Below are 21937 nucleotides of genomic sequence, written 5' to 3'. Positions count from 1 at the left end.
TACTTTATGTTCATATACTTTATGTTCATATACTTCATGTTCACATACTTTTTGTTCATATACTTCATGTTTGTCGTGATAATACATACTTTGGAAGCATTGATAAACAGACTCGAAGGTGGTGTAAAATGCGTTCTTTATTGTCTAGTAGTAAACGTTGCACTGAGAAACAATGGCGGACGAGATTCATACGTCACGGGCCAAGGGGCATAACTCTAGGCGACTAATAGTCTATTAGCCTATATTATGACATCCCTTCCCTTCCATATATATGTATATAGTCCAAGGGCGATATTTAGCCTTTATCTGATTAAGGGATAACATAGTCTCTAATATATTATTTAGCTTGTCTCCATTGTTCTAGGGTAATGGTATTGTCTCTTTTTTTAGGATAGTGTAACCTATAAGTTCAGTTTCTGAGGAGCATTCACTCGTCTCTGAGATCTTCTTAATTCGGGGGTGAGTTTCTCAGTTCGGGTGTGAGGCGTGCCGCTGGAGTGTTGTTCGGTGGTCGGCTGTTCGATTTGTTTAGGGGGGGGACCTTCCTTCTGGGTGGGGTCCGGTGGAGAGTCGCTGGGGCGAGGTTGGTCGGATCTATTTGCGGTTGTTGATCTCCTCCCAGCTGGTCTGAGGAACTGCCTGTTCCTTCTATAGGTGTTACCGTTCTCAGATTCAACTATGTAGGATCTGGGTGTCACGCTGGAGCGCTGAATTTTTCCAGGCTCCCATATCTTTGCTTTTTCCTGCTGGACATAGACATGCTGTCCTGCATGTAGGTGGGAGTGGTGTCTGTTATGTTTCCTGTCATAGCAGACCTTAGAATGATCTTTCTGTTTCTGTATGGCTGTCCTAGTCTGCTCATCGCCAAGTTGTTGCTTGGATACTAGGGGTGTCCGTATTTTTCGTCCGTTGAGTAACTCTGCCGGGGACTTAATGTCTGGTGACAGTGGCGTGGCTCTGTAAGCCATCATTGCTAGGTAGCTGTCTTGACCAGTTTCCCCTGCCTTCGTCAAAATTTTCTTGCATGTTCCCACCATTCTTTCGGCGAATCCGTTAGACTTGGGGTAATGTGGGGACGATGTCCTGTGTTGGAAGCTGTACGTCCTGGCAAAACCCTGTAAATTTTTACTTGTAAATTGTGGACCATTGTCCGAGTACAAGATTTCCGGCACTCCTTGTTCCTCAAATATCGTCTTAATACTTCTAATAACGGATATTGATGAGGCGGACGGAAGGCGTCGTACGAAGGGGTTTCGGCTGTACTGATCTGCCACAAGCAGATATTCTTTCCCTGCCAATGTGAACAAGTCTGTGCTGACGTACTGCCAGGGGTACGTAGGGGTTTCGTGCTGGAGTATTGATTCGGGCGGGATACTGGCTTGGTATTTCTGGCACTCTCGGACTATATCTTCTATGTCCTTATTTAACCCTATCCAGTACACCGCTGAACGCGCTCGTAACCTCGTTCTCTCTACTCCTTGGTGTGAAGCATGCAGCTCTTCCAGTATGCCTCTTTGCAACGAGGCTGGGATAATGATTCTCTGGCACTTGAGTAGAATTCCATCCTGGACCCCAATCTCATCTCTGAAATTCCAGAATGGCAGGAGAATTCCTGGGCAGTCAGCCCGGTTGGAAGGCCAGCCGGTCAATACCATGCTTACAAGTTGCTTTAGGAGTGGATCCTGGGATGTTTCCACTCTTATATCTTCAACTCTCGTCGGCGCAAAGTTGAGGTATGAGATCATGCTATGGACGTTGAGATCGATCCCTTCAATGTGCCCACTGGGTCTGGGTGCTACTCGTGACAAGCAGTCTGCAATTGGAACTGTTTTTCCTGGGGTATATTTTACAGTAAAATCATATCCCTCGACCTTCAATAACATTCTAGCCAGTCTTGGGGGTGCTTGTGCTAGATTTTTCAATGCTATCGACTCCAATGGCTTGTAATCCGTATGAATTGTCGTTTTGTGGCCCCAAACGTAACTGTGAAATTTCTCCATGCCAAAGACGATAGCCAACATCTCCCTCTCTATGTTTGAGTAGCGTGTTTCTGGTCTGGAAAGTGCCTTGCTCGCGAATGCTACTGGTCTGTCGTTTTGTAGCAGAGCCGCGCCTATACCCATTGAAGATGCATCTACCTGTAGCACTATTGGTTCTTTAGGGTCGAAGTATCGGAGTGTCGTATGATTTCCGATCTCTTTTTTGATTTCTTCGAATGCCTGTTGCTCCTGTGAAGACCATGTGAAGTCATTCTTCTTCGATGTTAACTCACGTAGGGGTTTTGTCAGTGTCGCGAGTCGTGGAGAGAATTTGTTCAAGTAGTTCACCAGGCCTAGGAAGCTGGTGAGCTGCTTTGCATCCTCGGGGGGTTGCATCTGTGTGATCGCCTCTATTTTCCGGGGATCTGGCTTGACACCGTCTCTTGAGATTATGTGGCCGTAGAAAGGGATTTCGGAGGTTTTCACCACAAATTTCTCTGAATTAAACCTGCAGTTTCTTTCCCTTGCTCTAAACATTAGCTGCCTCAGTGCCTTGTCATGGTCACTGCCGTCTTCCTCGAATCCGTACACTACTATGTCGTCGCATATGGATAGGACATTTTCGAGGTCTCCGAAGTTTTCCTGCATGGCTCTTTGGAACTCATCTTGGGCAGATTTGACTCCCATGGGGTACCTGTTGTACATGTATCTGCCATGTGGGGTAATGAATGTTGTGAGACGTCTCGATTTTTCGTCCAGTTTCAAATGCCAGTAGCCGGACTTGATATCGACTTTTGTGAACCATCTAGCGTTGTCTAGTTCCGCAGTGATGTCTTCGAATGTCGGAGTCACATAGTGTGGTCTGTGCACTGCTTTATTTAAGTCTCGGGGGTCGAGGCATAGCCTGACCGATCCGTTCCTTTTAGTGGTACAGACGAATGAGTTTACCCAGGGCGTCGGGTCCTTTACAGGGGAAATTATTCCCTGGGCCTCTAAGGAGTCCAACTCCAATTTCAACTTTCCTTTTAGGGATATTGGGACTCGACGTGGTGGGTGGACAACTGGTGGTACTTCGGGGTTTAAATGGATGGTGTGTTCACCTGGCAGACAACCAATGGAGTCGAATACGTCTGGAAATTCCTCAATGATTTTTCTCCTTTCTCCAAGGTTTCCCATCATACATGGTTCCTGCACGGGGACCGGTTTCATGTCGTGCGGGGGAGTAGGCCGGGATGCTTTGTCCGTCACATGAGTTGTGTCCGTTTTTATAGCCAAGTTAAGGGTGACTAGCCCTAATTCTCTTGATGTTTGGAGTCCTATTAGTATAGGGTCTCTTGATTTCACCACGTGAAAGGTCGCTTTAACGAACTTGTCGCGGGATCTGACCCCTAAACGACAGGTCCCTTCTTGGTCTATCGTTGAGCCTCCAAACGCAATTAGCCTTATAGCTGATTTTTCCAGTGGTACTCCTTTCAGTTCCTTGAATACCTGTTTAGGTAACAGGTTGCTCATTGCACCTGTGTCGATTTTCGCGTCAACCTCTATTTGGGCTTTGCTGTTGCCTATCTTCAGTTTTGTGAAAGCTTCTGTGGTCGCTAACGGTAATTCCTTTACTGTGTGAAAGTACAGCTCCTCTGTGGAACTGTCGTCGTTGCTACCCATATGTGCTGCTGCCATGTGGATTTTATTCCTGTTATATTTCCTCTGTGGCTGGAATGACTGTCTGCGTGTGTGCCCCTCGTCTCCCATTTTAGAGTGGCAAACTTTAGCAAAGTGTCCCTTTTTATTGCATTTTAGGCAGTATTTGCCTTTAGCTGGGCATTTATATTGATGGTGTTTTGTGCCACAATTACCACATGTGGTAGGTCCACTGGGCTGTCTGGCTCTAACTGCGAGTGTAGAGCTGTCTTCTACTGCTGTTGTACGTAATGCTTCCGTTTGTTTACACGTGGCTTCTTCTGTCTCGACGATTCCGAGTGCTTTCTCGATCGTGAGATCGCTTCCTTCTCTTATTAGGGACTTTTGTGCAGACTGTAAATAAATACCGAATATGAATAGGTCCAACACAATGGTCTCTTCCACCGTCCGACCGTATTCACACTGTTTGGCTGTCTGACGCAGCCGACTTAGAAATGCGTGTGCCGATTCATCCGCGTTTTGTTTACATTTTAGTAGGTTGTGTCTAGCTACACGAAAGTTCGATCGCGGATTCGCATATTCCTTAAAAAATTGGATATATTTATCCAATGTCCTTTCTTCTCCCTGTCGAAAGGGAAAAGTGTCACTTATTTCCTGGCCCTCGATACCAGACCATATTAGCAAGTAATTTAACTTTGTGTCTGAATCTACGTCTTTCATTGGGCCGTCGAAATATAAATGAACTTGCCTGATAAATCGGTCCATTGATTTGGCCAAATTTGAAGTGTTCCAATCGATTGTTGGAGGTGGTAGTTGCGAATATGTATTCATCGTCGATTGCGAGAAAAATACCGACACCACGTGCGTTTTTGTATTAATTTTTTTTTTAGATCCCGAAAATGTTCGTTGTTTTTTTTAAATTTTTTTTTAGAGTAATATTGTTACTATTCCTTTGATTCTTTAGAGGATCCCACTTCAGACACCATGTCGTGATAATACATACTTTGGAAGCATTGATAAACAGACTCGAAGGTGGTGTAAAATGCGTTCTTTATTGTCTAGTAGTAAACGTTGCACTGAGAAACAATGGCGGACGAGATTCATACGTCACGGGCCAAGGGGCATAACTCTAGGCGACTAATAGTCTATTAGCCTATATTATGACAATGTTCACATACTTTTTGTTCATATACTTCATGTTCATATACTTTTTGTTCATATACTTCATGTTCATATACTTCATGTTCATATACTTTATGTTCATATACTTTATGTTCATACACTTTATGTTCATATACTTTTTGTTCATATACTTTATGTTCATATACCTTACGTTCATATACCTTACGTTCACATACTTTTTGTTCATATACTTTATGTTCACATACTTCATGTTCATATACTTCATGTTCATATACTTTATGTTCATATACTTTATGTTCATACACTTTATGTTCATATACTTTTTGTTCATATACTTTATGTTCATATACCTTACGTTCATATACCTTACGTTCACATACTTTTTGTTCATATACTTTATGTTCACATACTTTATGTTCATATACTTTATGTTCATATACTTTATGTTCATACACTTTATGTTCATATACTTTTTGTTCATATACTTTATGTTCATATACCTTACGTTCATATACCTTACGTTCACATACTTTTTGTTCATATACTTTATGTTCACATACTTTATGTTCATATACTTTATGTTCATATACTTTATGTTCATACACTTTATGTTCATATACTTTTTGTTCATATACTTTATGTTCATATACCTTACGTTCATATACCTTACGTTCACATACTTTTTGTTCATATACTTTATGTTCACATACTTTATGTTCATATACTTTATGTTCACATACTTTATGTTCATATACTTTATGTTCATATACTTTATGTTCATATACTTTATGTTCATATACTTTTGGGTTTAATTTCAACCAATTCGTAAAACCCACATCAGCAGAAAAACTCGACAGTCCAGTTGAAAGCAGTCTGCAACAGAAGCAAAGTAAGGCTTCTCTGGAAGGAGAATACACCATCCATGTTCTCAAAGTTTTCACACCGTTGCACAATTCCCGATAGAACCCATTTTTAATTAGCGTTCGAACGTCACCTTTTGTTTTTGTTCCTGGTCAGGCTACTTCCTTGAATGCATGATCAGCGGCAGACCCCTACCGAACACGCATAGCGCAAATTTTACGATTGATCTCAACTGGCCATGAACCAACATCTGCAAAATCGATTGCAGTGTATGTTTTCAAACGCATCACCATCATTGACAATTTTTGATGTATCAACACTATCAATATTAATTTCTGAAGTAACATTATCAACATTACTAATATAAATTTGTCAATGTTAATTTCCGAAGTAACATTATCAAAATTACTAATATAAATTTGTCAATGCTAATTTCCGAAGTAACATTATCAACGTTACTAATATAAATTTGTCAATGTTAATTTCTGAAGTAACATTAGCAACATTACTAATATAAATTTCATCTTCAGTTTCAGCATGATTTTCGACTTTCGTTTCGCCCATTTCGGCCATAGATGTCTTTTTCCATGAATTTCAACAGCGTGTCTTTATTCTTTTTTGCTTCATCTTCGTTTGTTTTTCGCTTTTTACAGAATGCAGCAGCAGCACCATTCTCCTTCATTCTCTTCATTCTTCTTTGGAAATTCACACAAATATTCTGAAAAAATTAAAAATTTTATTTAAAAACATAGCACAGTATTTCTCTGCATAAGCACCTTCTTGTGTTGTTCCGTACTAGTACCACAAAAAGATGAGATATCGCCCGATAAAATCATTTTCTGAGATGCCTCACCCTTAAAGTATATATATATGATGATTGCAACGTCTTGCCAGACGAGTACCACTCCCTCAGACACTTAGTCCATAAGCGCAAAAATTACATTTTCTTAGTCCTACCGGTGAATTCACACACTCAAGCAGGCATGACACTGAAGATGGTCATTGAGATCAATTACTACATGCTTCCAGCATTTCAAGCCTTCACGCGTCACAACTTTTCTATCGCCACAGGACCACTTTTATAGACAAATGCCTGAGGGAATATCTATACAAAGATGATGTTACAAAATCTTAGCTTTGTACGACAGCTAAGTTTCTCTCTCAGTTCAAAATGTTGACATCCAGCAACAAGCAAGAGCAAGATAACCAGCAACAAGTTAAACCGCAGACCAGCTTAATGCGGATACTGGTCTCCCGCTTTATGGTTTTTTAAATCAGAGATTTGCTTCTCCTAGAAAGGTTGCCTTCACCACGGCTTACAGGAGTCCTCTCCACCCCAACACACACATACATACACACAAACACACACGGTGCTAGTTGGCTATTGACCCCGAAAAAGAGTTCATTCGCCCTTATATATATATATATATATATATATATATATATATATATACATACATACATACATACATATATATATATATATATAAAGAGAGAGAGAGAGAGAGATGGAGAGAGAGAGGGAGACCGTCAACCGTCACTACTCCACCCTAAAACAAGAAACTTACGGGGAGTCCTTCATTTTATTTTCTATTTTAAATGTTATAAATGTTTTTGACCACGTTTTCATTCTGTTGTATATTTTATTTTCTATTTTTGACCGGTTCAGTTTTTAAACATGTTCAGTTTTCAAACATGTTTAGTTTTCAAACATGTGCAGTTTTCAAACATGTGCAGTTTTCAAACATGTGCGCGAAAACAAATCTGAAAAAGAAGCTCCCTGCTTATGGAGAGGAAGAGGGAGCATGTTTCGCCTTTTTGAATTCTTATTATTTAAAGTGAAATAAAGAGCGTTTAAAACTACTTGAAAACACCAATAAATGATTCAGGTTGCAAAGTAACTTTTATAGTCAATGGGAAAATTTAGTTGTTGTAGATTTGATTCGTTTACCAATTTTTTTAATCTCTCTGTGTTGTAAAGCAAATCCCCCAAAATAATTAAAATCCCATCATCAGAATTAATTAATCAGAATTAATTAATCAGAATAAATTAATCAGAATTAATTAATCATAATAAATTTCGGTTTAAACATAAATACGTCAGTGATTATAAAATTTTGTTAATAGTTTGAAAAAATCAATTACTCTGTCATTGTTCGAAACTTGACAGAAATTCGGCAGTATTTACACTATCAAATAGAAAGCCACTTAAATAGTATTTGAGGTGTAGCGTGCTTAGTTCTCATTTAAAATTAGATCCCCTGATGTGACGATCATAAATGTTTCTTGACAAAAATGTTTTGGTCATTTTTCTAACATTTTTGGAACATGGAAATAAACTGCTTTCTTTGAGAATTTATGCAACTTTTTAAAAACTTTGTTTTGAATATAAATCGTATTTTGATGTTATTATCATTTTAGATTTAATGATAATTTAAAAACAAGGATACATTTTTCCGATTCCGATGCCGCCAAATGTTCCGATTTTTTACATTTTCGTTATAAAATCTGATATGACGAGTATAAAATCTGTTCACAGTCGATTTTTATTCCGTACTTGCTCAATGTTTCTACAGTTCCAAAATTACGTCAGTTCCTGTTGCTAATTTTCCGTTGTATCATTCAATTATTAGTGATATTTTCTTGACAAAAATGTTTGGGTTATTTTTCTAACATTTTTGGAACACGGAAATCAACTGCTTTGTTACCTAAAGAATTTATGCAACTTTTAAAAATTAAATTAAAATAATTTTTTAAATATAAATCGTATTTTGATCTTATTATAGTTTTAGTGATAATTTAAAAACAATGGATATTTATCATTAGTACCAATAATGAAAAATTTAATTAAAAATTTAAAACAATCGGTTGTGGAATTGTAAATTACGATAATTTTTTTTCCGATTCCGATACCTCCAAAAGTTCCGATTTTTTTACAGCATTTTCGTTATAAAATCTCAGACGGTTTTTTGTTAGCTTTTGCTAACTTTTCTATTTTCTATTTTAAACCTCTCAAAGTGCCACAACTAAGATGTGCTGGTTAACAAAATTTTTTTAATTTTATACCGAAAACGTTATAAAAAATAGGGAACTTTTAGAGGTATCGGAATCGGAAAAATGTGTCCATATTTTATGAGCAGCACTGCTGCTCATAAAATATGGACACATCGGAAAAATGTGTCCATATTTTATGAGCAGCACTGCTGCTCATAAAATATGGACACATTTTTCCGATTCCGATACCTCCAAAAGTTCCCTATTTTTTATAACGTTTTCGGTATAAAATTAAAAAAATTTTGTTAACTTTTATTTATTTTTATTTATTTTTTGTATTTTACGCTTTCAAAATGCCGCTCCCGGATATGTGATATCATAAAATAGGGACACATCCAATTTCGATTCCAATACCTCCAAAAGTTCCGTTTAAAAAAAAAAAAACATTTCGGTATAAAATTTAAGATATTTTGTTAGCTTTTATTTTTATTTATTCTATTTTCTATTTTTTACCCTCTCATTATGCCGCCCCCTGACATGGGCTGCTTGTAAAATAGGGACACATTTTTTCTGATTCCGATACCTCTAAAGGTTCCGACTTTTTTTACATTTTCGGTAAAAAAAATTCCGATTTTTTATTAGCTTGTATTTTTTGTTATATTGAGATATATTCAATATTTACTTCGTTTCTTGTTTTATTGTTTTATTTTCTAATCATTTTCGTCTAGCTGTGATGATGAGGCATTTAGATTTGTTTTCGTTATATTGAGATATATTCAATGTTTATTAGGTCTCTTGTTTTATTTTCTAATCATTTTCGTCTAGCTGTGATGATGAGGCATTTAGATTTGTTTTCGTTATATTGAGATATATTCAATGTTTATTAGGTCTCTTGTTTTATTTTCTAATCATTTTCGTCTAGCTGTGATGATGAGGCATTAAGATTTGTTTTCGTTATATTGAGATATATTCAATGTTTACTTCGTTTCTTGTTTTATTTTCTAATCATTTTCGTCTAGCTGTGATGATGAGGCATTTTAAAGATTTGTTTTCGTTATATTGAGATATATTCAATGTTTATTAGGTCTCTTGTTTTATTTTCTAATCATTTTCGTCTAGCTGTGATGATGAGGCATTTAGATTTGTTTTCGTTATATTGAGATATATTCAATATTTACTTTGTTTCTTGTTTTATTGTTTTATTTTCTAATCATTTTCGTCTAGCTGTGATGATGAGGCATTTAGATTTGTTTTCGTTATATTGAGATATATTAAATGTTTATTAGGTCTCTTGTTTTATTTTCTAATCATTTTCGTCTAGCTGTGATGATGAGGCATTTTAAAGATTTGTTTTCGTTATATTGAGATATATTCAATGTTTATTAGGTCTTTTGTTTTATTTTCTAATCATTTTCGTCTAGCTGTGATGATGAGGCATTTTAAAGATTTGTTTTCGTTATATTGAGATATATTCAATGTTTACTTCGTTTCTTGTTTTATTGTTTTATTTTCTAATCATTTTCGTCTAGCTGTGATGATGAGGCATTTAGATTTGTTTTGTTATATTGAGATATATTCAATATTTACTTCGTTTCTTGTTTTATTTTCTAATCATTTTCGTCTAGCTGTGATGATGAGGCATTTAGATTTGTTTTCGTTATATTGAGATATATTCAATGTTAATTAGGTCTCTTGTTTTATTTTCTAATCATTTTCGTCTAGCTGTGATGATGAGGCATTTAGATTTGTTTTCGTTATATTGAGATATATTCAATGTTTATTAGGTCTCTTGTTTTATTTTCTAATCATTTTCGTCTAGCTGTGATGATGAGGCATTTAGACTTGTTTTCGTTATATTGAGATATATTCAATGTTTATTAGGTCTCTTGTTTTATTTTCTAATCATTTTCGTCTAGCTGTGATGATGAGGCATTTTAAAGATTTGTTTTCGTTATATTGAGATATATTCAATGTTAATTAGGTCTCTTGTTTTATTTTCTAATCATTTTCGTCTAGCTGTGATGATGAGGCATTTAGATTTGTTTTCGTTATATTGAGATATATTCAATGTTTATTAGGTCTCTTGTTTTATTTTCTAATCATTTTCGTCTAGCTGTGATGATGAGGCATTAAGATTTGTTTTCGTTATATTGAGATATATTCAATGTTTACTTCGTTTCTTGTTTTATTTTCTAATCATTTTCGTCTAGCTGTGATGATGAGGCATTTTAAAGATTAGTTTTATATTTGTTTAAAAATTTACTTCAATTCATAAGATGAAATAGTTTTATATTTGTTTAAAAATTTACTTCAATTCATAAGATGAAATAGTTTTATATTTGTTCAAAAATTTACTTCAATTCATAAGATGAAATAGTTTTATATTTGTTTAAAAATTTACTTCAATTCATAAGATGAAATAGATTTATATTTGTTTAAAAATTTACTTCAATTCATAAGATGAAATAGTTTTATATTTGTTTAAAAATTTACTTCAATTCATAAGATGAAATAGATTTATATTTGTTTAAAAATTTACTTCAATTCATAAGATGAAATAGTTTTATATTTGTTTAAAAATTTACTTCAATTCATAAGATCAAATAGTTTTTTATTTGTTTAAAAAATTACTTCAATTCATAAGATGAAATAGTTTTATATTTGTTTAAAAATTTACTTCAATTCATAAGATGAAATAGTTTTTTATTTGTTTAAAAATTTACTTCAATTCATAAGATGAAATAGTTTTATATTTGTTTAAAAATTTACTTCAATTCATAAGATGAAATAGTTTTATATTTGTTTAAAAATTTACTTCAATTCATAAGATGAAATAGTTTTATATTTGTTTAAAAATTTACTTCAATTCATAAGATGAAATAGTTTTATATTTGTTTAAAAATTTACTTCAATTCATAAGATGAAATAGTTTTATATTTGTTTAAAAATTTACTTCAATTCATAAGATGAAATAGTTATATATTTGTTTAAAAATTTACTTCAATTCATAAGATGAAATAGTTTTTTATTTGTTTAAAAATTTACTTCAATTCATAAGATGAAATAGTTTTTTATTTGTTTAAAAATTTACTTCAATTCATAAGATGAAATAGTTTTATATTTGTTTAAAAATTTACTTCAATTCATAAGATGAAATAGTTTTATATTTGTTTAAAAATTTACTTCAATTCATTAGATGAAATAGTTATATATTTGTTTAAAAATTTACTTCAATTCATAAGATGAAATAGTTTTATATTTGTTTAAAAATTTACTTCAATTCATAAGATGAAATAGTTTGTTATTTGTTTAAAAATTTACTTCAATTCATAAGATGAAATAGTTTTTTATTTTTTTAAAAATTTACTTCAATTCATAAGATGAAATAGTTTTATATTTGTTTAAAAATTTACTTCAATTCATAAGATGAAATAGTTTTATATTTGTTTAAAAATTTACTTCAATTCATAAGATGAAATAGTTTTTTATTTGTTTAAAAATTTACTTCAATTCATAAGATGAAATAGTTTTATATTTGTTTAAAAATTTACTTCAATTCATAAGATGAAATAGTTTTATATTTGTTTAAAAATTTACTTCAATTCATAAGATTAAATAGTTTTATCTTTGTTTAAAAATTTACTTCAATTCATAAGATGAAATAGTTTTATATTTGTTTAAAAATTTACTTCAATTCATAAGATGAAATAGTTTTTTATTTTTTTAAAAATTTACTTCAATTCATAAGATGAAAGTTTTATATTTGTTCAAAAATTTACTTCAATTCATAAGATGAAATAGTTTTATATTTGTTTAAAAATTTACTTCAATTCATAAGATGAAATAGTTTTATATTTGTTTAAAAATTTACTTCAATTCATAAGAAGAAATAGTTTTATATTTGTTTAAAAATTTACTTCAATTCATAAGATGAAATAGTTTTATATTTGTTTAAAAATTTACTTCAATTCATAAGATGAAATAGTTTTATATTTGTTTAAAAATTTACTTCAATTCATAAGATGAAATAGTTTTATATTTGTTTAAAAATTTACTTCAATTCATAAGATGAAATAGTTTTATATTTGTTTAAAAATTTACTTCAATTCATAAGATGAAATAGTTTTATATTTGTTTAAAAATTTACTTCAATTCATAAGATGAAATAGTTTTATCTTTGTTTAAAAATTTACTTCAATTCATAAGATGAAATAGTTTTATATTTGTTCAAAAATTTACTTCAATTCATAAGATGAAATAGTTTTATATTTGTTTAAAAATTTACTTCAATTCATAAGATGAAATAGTTTTATATTTGTTTAAAAATTTACTTCAATTCATAAGATGAAATAGTTTTATATTTGTTTAAAAAATTACTTCAATTCATAAGATGAAATAGTTTTATATTTGTTTAAAAATTTACTTCAATTCATAAGATGAAAGTTTTATATTTGTTTAAAAATTTACTTCAATTCATAAGATGAAATAGTTTTATATTTGTTTAAAAATTTACTTCAATTCATAAGATGAAATAGTTTTATATTTGTTTAAAAATTTACTTCAATTCATAAGATGAAAGTTTTATATTTGTTCAAAAATTTACTTCAATTCATAAGATGAAATAGTTTTATATTTGTTTAAAAATTTACTTCAATTCATAAGATGAAATAGTTTTATCTTTGTTTAAAAATTTACTTCAATTCATAAGATGAAATAGTTTTATCTTTGTTTAAAAATTTACTTCAATTCATAAGATGAAATAGTTTTTTATTTTTTTAAAAATTTACTTCAATTCATAAGATGAAAGTTTTATATTTGTTCAAAAATTTACTTCAATTCATAAGATGAAATAGTTTTATATTTGTTTAAAAATTTACTTCAATTCATAAGATGAAATAGTTTTATATTTGTTTAAAAATTTACTTCAATTCATAAGATGAAATAGTTTTATATTTGTTTAAAAATTTACTTCAATTCATAAGATGAAATAGTTTTATATTTGTTTAAAAATTTACTTCAATTCATAAGATGAAATAGTTTTATATTTGTTTAAAAATTTACTTCAATTCATAAGATGAAATAGTTTTATATTTGTTTAAAAATTTACTTCAATTCATAAGATGAAATAGTTTTATATTTGTTTAAAAATTTACTTCAATTCATAAGATGAAATAGTTTTATATTTGTTTAAAAAATTACTTCAATTCATAAGATGAAATAGTTTTATATTTGTTTAAAAATTTACTTCAATTCATAAGATGAAAGTTTTATATTTGTTCAAAAATTTACTTCAATTCATAAGATGAAATAGTTTTATATTTGTTTAAAAATTTACTTCAATTCATAAGATGAAAGTTTTATATTTGTTCAAAAATTTACTTCAATTCATATTTCACTAGCATTTCTTCTGACAATTTTGGGTCTAAACATTTTAAACTTTACATAAAGGGTATTCAGACGTGCAGCAGGCTTTTTAATCAGTTTTTAGGCGAAAATTTGGCTGGCCAGAGATCAAAGTTGAAAGAGTTAACCTTTGCAGACTCTACCAAACTTCTCCGCCAATTTTGGGTCTAATCATTTACAATCATTCTATTTGCTGTTAGACATTTTAAAGATTCTAAGATTCCTGTTAGTCATTTGGACCGAGGAAATCAATAATGCATTTTTTAGGCTTGTTCCATATTACAATTTCTGGCTTACCGGCCTTGTCTATTATGTATCGACATTATGTATCGATCTTCGACCATCTTTCAAACAGATTTTCCAATTAAGGTATTTACATGCTTTGTTGTAAAAACAGTGTAAAAACCACCTGCCAATACGACTGAGCAGACGTTATTCATTGTCGCTTTTATTACTCACGTCTGTGTTTCGCAACAGTTTACTCTTCCAAGAATTGTGTCTAGGTATTTCTTTAGATTATTATTAGTCTATTTTTTTCAGGAAACAATCGGCAATACGTTTATATTTTTTAGACACTTTGTCGTTTTTAAATTCTATACTTTCTTATATTGTATTATATTCTTCCTTTTCATTCTATTATGACAATATTAATTAAGAATAATTTTAAATGATTTTATACTTTCTTATATTGTATTATATTCTTCCTTTTCATTCTATTATGACAATATTAATTAAGAATAGTTTTTAATGATTTTATACTTTCTTATATTGTATTATATTCTTCCTTTTCATTCTATTATGACAATATTAATTAAGAATAGTTTTTAATGATTTTATACTTTCTTATATTGTATTATATTCTTCCTTTTCATTCTATTATGACAATATTAATTAAGAATAATTTTAAATGATTTTATACTTTCTTATATTGTATTTTATTCTTCCTTTTCATTCTATTATGACAACATTAATTAAGAATAGTTTTTAAATGATTTTATACTTTCTTATATTGTATTATATTCTTTCTTTTCATTCTATTATGACAATATTATTTAAGAATAGTTTTAAATGATTATATACTTTCTTACATTGTATTTTATTCTTCCTTTTCATTCTATTATGATAATATTTATTAAGAATAGTTTAAAATGATTTTATACTTTCTTATATTGTATTTTATTCTTTCTTTTCATTCTATTATGACAATATTAATAAGGAAAATTTAAAATGATTTTATACTTTCTTATATTGTATTATATTCTTCCTTTTCATTCTATGATGACAATATTAATTAAGAATAATTTTAAATGATTTTATACTTTCTTATATTGTATTTTATTCTTCCTTTTCATTCTATTATGACAATATTAATTAAGAATAGTTTTAAATGATTTTATACTTTCTTATATTGTATTATATTCTTCCTTTTAATTCTATTATGACAATATTAATTTAGAATTATTTTAAATGATTTTATACGTTCTTATATTGTATTATATTCTTCCTTTTCATTCTATAATGACAATAATAATCAATAGTGTTAAATTATTTTATACTTTCTTATATTGTATTATATTCTTCCTTTTCATTCTATTATGACAATATTAATTAAGAATAAGTTTAAATGTATTTTATACTTTCTTATATTGTATTATATTCTTCCTTTTCATTCTATTATGACAATATTAATTAAGAATTATTTTAAATTATTTTATACTTTCTTATATTGTATTATATCCTTTCTTTTCATTCTATTATGACAATATTAATTAAGAATAGTTTTAAATGATGTTATACTTTCGTATATTGTATTATATAGTCTACCTTTTCATTCTATTATGACAATATTAATTAAGAATAATTTTAAATGATTTTAAACTTTCTTATATTGTATTATATTCTTTCTTTTCATTCTATTATGACAATAATAATTAAGAATAGTGTTAAATGATTTTATACTTTCTTATATTGTATTATATTCTTCCTTTTCATTCTATTATGACAATAATAATTAAGAATAATTTTAAATGATTTTATACTTTCTTATATTGTATTATATTCTTCCTTTTCATTCTATTATGACAATATTAATTAAGAATAATTTTAAATGATTTTATACTTTCTTATATTGTATTATATTCTTCCTTTTCATTCTATTATGACAATATTAATTAAGAATTATTTTAAATTATTTTATACTTTCTTATATTGTATTATATCCTTTCTTTTCATTCTATTATGACAATATTAATTAAGAATAGTTTTAAATGATGTTATACTTTCTTATATTGAATTATATTCGTTCTTTTAAGTCTATTATGACAATTTTAATTAAGAATAATTTTAAATGATTTTATACTTTCTTATATTGTATTATATTCTTCCTTTTCATTCTATTATGACAATATTAATTAAGAACAGTTTTTAATGATTTTATACTTTCTTATATTGTATTATATTCTTTCTTTTCATTCTATTATGACAATATTAATTAAGAATAATTTTAAATGATTTTATACTTTCTTATATTGTATTATATTCTTCCTTTTCATTCTATTATGACAATATTAATAAGGAATATTTTTAAAAATTTTCTACTTTCTTATATTATATTCTTCCTTTTCATTCTATTATGACAATATTAATGAAGAATAATTTTAAATGATTTTATACTTTCTTATATTGTATTATATTCTTCCATTTAATTCTATTATGACAATATTAATACCGAATAATTTTAAATGATTTTATACTTTCTTATATTGTATTATATTCTTCCTCTTCATTCTATTATGACAATATTAATAAAGAATAATTTTAAATGATTTTATACATTCTTATATTGTATTATATTCTTTCTTTTCATTCTATTATGACAATATTAATTAAGAATAACATTAAATGATTTTATACTTTCTTATATTGTATTATATTCTTCATTTTCATTCTATTATGACAATATTAATAAAGAATAATTTTAAATGATTTTATACTTTCTTATATTGTATTATATTCTTTCTTTTCATTCTATTATGACAATATTCATTAAGAATAATTTTTAAATGATTTTATACTTTCTTATATTGTATTATATTTTCCTTTTCATTCTATTATGACAATATTAATTAAGAATAATTTTAAATGATTTTACACTTTCTTATATTGTATTATATTCTTCCTTTTCATTCTATTATGACAATATTAATTAAGAATAATTTTTAAATGATTTTATATTTTCTTATATTGTATTATATTCTTCCTTTTCATTCTATTATGACAATATTTATTAAGAATAATTTTAAATGATTTTATACTTTCTTATATTCTATTATATTCTTCCTTTTCATTCTATTATGACAATATTTATTAAGAATAATTTTAAATGATTTTATACTTTTTTATATTGTATTATATTCTTCCTTTTCATTCTATTATGACAATATTAATTAAGAATAATTTTTAAACGATTTTATACTTTCTTTTATTGTATTATATTCTTCCTTTTTACTCTATTATGACAATATTAATTAAGAATAATTTTAAATGATTTTATACTTTCTTATATTGTATTATATTCTTCCTTTTCATTCTATTATGACAATATTTATTACGAATAATTATTAAATGATTTTATACTTTCTTGTATTGTATTATATTCTTCCTTTTCATTCTATTATGACAATATTAATTAAGAATAATTTTAAATGATTTTATACTTTCTTATATTGTATTATATTATTCCTTTTCATTCTATTATGACAATATTAATTAAGAATAGTTTTTAAATGATTTTATACTTTCTTATATTGTATTATATTCTTCCTTTTTATTCTATTATGACAATATTAATTAAGAATAATTTTTAAACGATTTTATACCTTCTTATATTGTATTATATTCTTCATTTTCATTCTATTATGACAATATTAATTAATAATATTTTTAAATGATTTTATACTTTCTTATATTGTATTATAATCTGCATTTTCATTCTATTATGACAATATTAATTACGAATTGTTTTTAAATGATTTTATACTTTCTTATATTGTATTATATTCTTCCTTTTCATTCTATTATGACAATATTAATTAAGAATAATTTTTAAACGATTTTATACTTTCTTATATTGTATTATATTCTTCCTTTTCATTCTATTATGACAATATTAATTAAGAATAATTTTTAAACGATTTTATACTTTCTTATATTGTATTATATTCTTCATTTTCATTCTATTATGACAATATTAATTAGGAATATTTTTAAATGATTCTATACTTTCTTATATTGTATTATATTCTTCCTTTTCATTCTATTATGCCAATATTAATTAAGCATAGTTTTAAATGATTTTATACTTTCTTATATTGTATTATATTCTTCCTTTTCATTATATTATGACAATATTAATTAAGAATTGTTTTTAAATGATTTTATACTTTCTTATATTGTATTATATTCTCTCTTTTCATTCTATTATGACAATATTAAGTATGAATAGTTTTAAATGATTTTATACTTTCTTATATTGTATTATATTCTTCCTTTTAATTCTATTATGAAAATATTAATCAAGAATAGTTTTAAATGATTTTATACTTTCTTTTATTGTATTATATTCTTCCTTTTCACTCTATTATGACAATATTAATTAAGAATAATTTTAAATGATTTTATATTTTCTTATAGTGTATTATATTCTTCCTTTTCATTCTATTATGGCAATATTAATTACGAATAATTATTAAATGATTTTATACTTTCTTATATTGTATTATATTCTTCCTTTTCATTCTATTATGATAATATTAATTAAGAATAATTTTAAATGATTTTATACTTGCTTATATTGTATTATATTCTTACTTTTCATTCTATTATGACAATATTAATTAAGAATTGTTTTAAATGATTTTTTACTTTTTTATATTGTATTATATTCTTCCTTTTAACTCTATGAGAACAACATAATTTAGAATAGTTTTAAATGATTGTATATTTTCTTATATTGTATTATATTCTTCCTTTTCATTCTATTATGACAATATTCATTAAGAATAGTTTCAACAATCAGGCTGCAATTTGTATTTTGTTACAGCTCAGTCTACAAGTGATTGCTTCTATTTCTGAAGATTCTTTTTATTTGGCAAGTTCATCCTATCACGGTATATTTATTTCTTTAAAGGATCATGTGTAACAAGGATAGATTTTTGAGAACAAGAATATCCACACACTTCACAAGAATGTTGCTTTCCCCAGTGTGAGTTCTCATATGACCTACTAACTTTGATTATTGAGAAGCATATCCATAAACTTCACAAGAATGTGGTTTTTCCCCATGATGTGTTTTTATATGGCTCACTAAATTCGATTTTTGAGAGCAAGAATATTAACACACTTGACAAGAATATGGCTTTTCCCCAGTATGCGTTCTCATATGTGTAACTAAGACAGATTTTTGAGAACAAGAATAACCACACACTTCACAAGAATGTGGTTTTTCTCCAGAATGAATTTTCATATGGCTCACTAAATTAGATTTTTGAGAGCAAGAATATTCACACACTTGACAATAATATGGCTTTTCCCCAGTATGAGTTCTCATATGTCTCACTAAATGTGATATTTGAGAAAACAAATATCCACAAACTTCACAAGAATGTGGCTTTTCCTCAGTGTGAGTTCTCATATGTCTCACTAAGTCTGATTTTGCAGTGGAAGAATATTTACAAACTTGACAAGAATGCGGCTTTTCTCCCGTATGTCTTCTCATATGTTTCGCTAAGTCTGACTTTTGAGAACAAGAATATTCACAAAGTTTACAAGAATGTGGCTTTTCCCCAGTGTGAGTTCTCATATGTCTCACTAAGTTTGATTTTTCAAACAAGAATATCCACACACTTTACAAGAATTTGGCTTTTCCCCAGTATGAGTTCTCATATGGTTCACTAGCGTTGATTTTAGAGAACAACAATATCCACACACTTTACAAGAATGTGGCTTTTCCCCAGTGTGAGTTCTGATATGGTTCACTAACATTGATTTTACAGAACAAGAATATCCGCAAACATCACAAGAATGTGGTTTTTCCCCAGTATGCGTTCTCATGTGTCTCACTAACGCTGATTTTTCAGAACAAGATATATCCACACACTTTACAAGAGTGTGGCTTTTCCCCAGAGTGAGTTTTCATATGGTTCACTAACGATGCTTTTCGAGAACAAGAATATCCACACACTTGACAAGAGTGTTGCTTTTCCCCAGTGTGAGTTCTGATATGGTTCACTAACATTGATTTTGCAGGACAAGAATACCCACAAACTTTACAAGAGTATGGCTTTTCCCCAGTGTGAGTTCTTGTATGGTTCACTAAACTTGATTTTGCAGAACAAGAATATCCGCACACATCACAAGAATATGGCTTTTCCCCAGTATGAGTTCTCATATGTTTCACTAAATTTGATTTTTGGGAAAAAGAATATCCACACACTTGACAGGAATATGGCTTTTCCCCAGTGTGAGTTCTCATATGGCTTATTAAATGTGAGTTTTTAGAAAAAGAATATCCACACACATCACAAGAATGTGGCTTTTCCCCAGTGTGAGTTCTCATATTGGTCACGAAAGTTTATTATACACAAGAATATCCACACACATCACAAAAATGTGGCTTTTTCCAGTGTGAGTTTTCATATTGGTCACGAAAGTTTATCATACACAAGAATATCCACACACATCACAAAAATGTGGCTTTTTCCAGTGTGAGTTCTCATATTGGTCACGAAAGTTTATTATACACAAGAATATCCACACACTTTACCAAAATGTGAGTTCCTATATGTTTTACTCAATCGTATCTAGAAAAAACGATTATATCCACGTTCTTTTTTATTTCAATTATCTTATTAAATTGTTCATGCTGTGCATACGGCACTATACAGATGACAAACATTCATTAAAAAGTATTGTTCAGTATAATAAATTTTCTCACAGATGTCTCTGTAATGTTCCAAATCAAGTAATGCTTGTTTACAGCTTAATGTTTAAAGATGATGATCATCCATTAAAATTGAAATAGGGTTCAATCAGGAACATCTGTAAAAAATAATGAATTCAATATTTTTAATATTTGCATTCACATATTAATATTCTGTTTATTTATTGTTGTCAATATTATTAGATTGAACCACAGCATCTTGATTTATTTCATCTAAAACATTCATATAAGACACATTACAAAAATGACCGGATATTTTATAACTTGACAAAGAGTAATTTGACACAAGTAATGACTAAGTTATTATCTAGTTGAAATCATATTTATTGTTTTGTTATGATTTTCATCATAGTGAGAAGAGATATATTTGTATCATGAGTGTTTGATGGGGTACAAACTTTATATATCGCGGATATATGGATGCGGCACTATACAGATGACAAACATATATCTACTACTTCATATATTTCCAAAAAGATATCTTTTTAAATGATATTTCAAAGAATTAAGCATTGATAAACTTTTACTTTGTAAAAAGATATTTAGATCTATAGTTTGCGGTATTACAGAAAATATGGATTTTTAAAGTCACTGGTTCCTCATATTTGAATATTACACACATTTTCACAAACATCCATATTACCTTCACTCGTGTTATGTTTTCCGCACCGTTTAGCAAACGTCATTAAATTGTCCAGTATAACAAATTTTCTCAGATATGTCGTTGTAGTGTTCCAAAATTCATTAAATAGTAGTGTCCAGTATAATACATTATCCCACAGATGTTGCAGTAATGTTCCAAATAAAGTAACGACTTTTATTACAATTATCTTATTCATTTGATCAATCTGAGGATGTGGCACTATACAGATAACAAACATCTACTTGCTACTTTATATATTTCAATTAAGATATTTAA

Source organism: Euprymna scolopes, chromosome 46, assembly GCF_053919585.1.
Source record: "Euprymna scolopes isolate OS-2025 chromosome 46, ASM5391958v1, whole genome shotgun sequence".
Lineage (NCBI taxonomy): Eukaryota > Metazoa > Mollusca > Cephalopoda > Sepiida > Sepiolidae > Euprymna > Euprymna scolopes.
Note: the sequence above shows the minus strand (reverse complement) of the source record.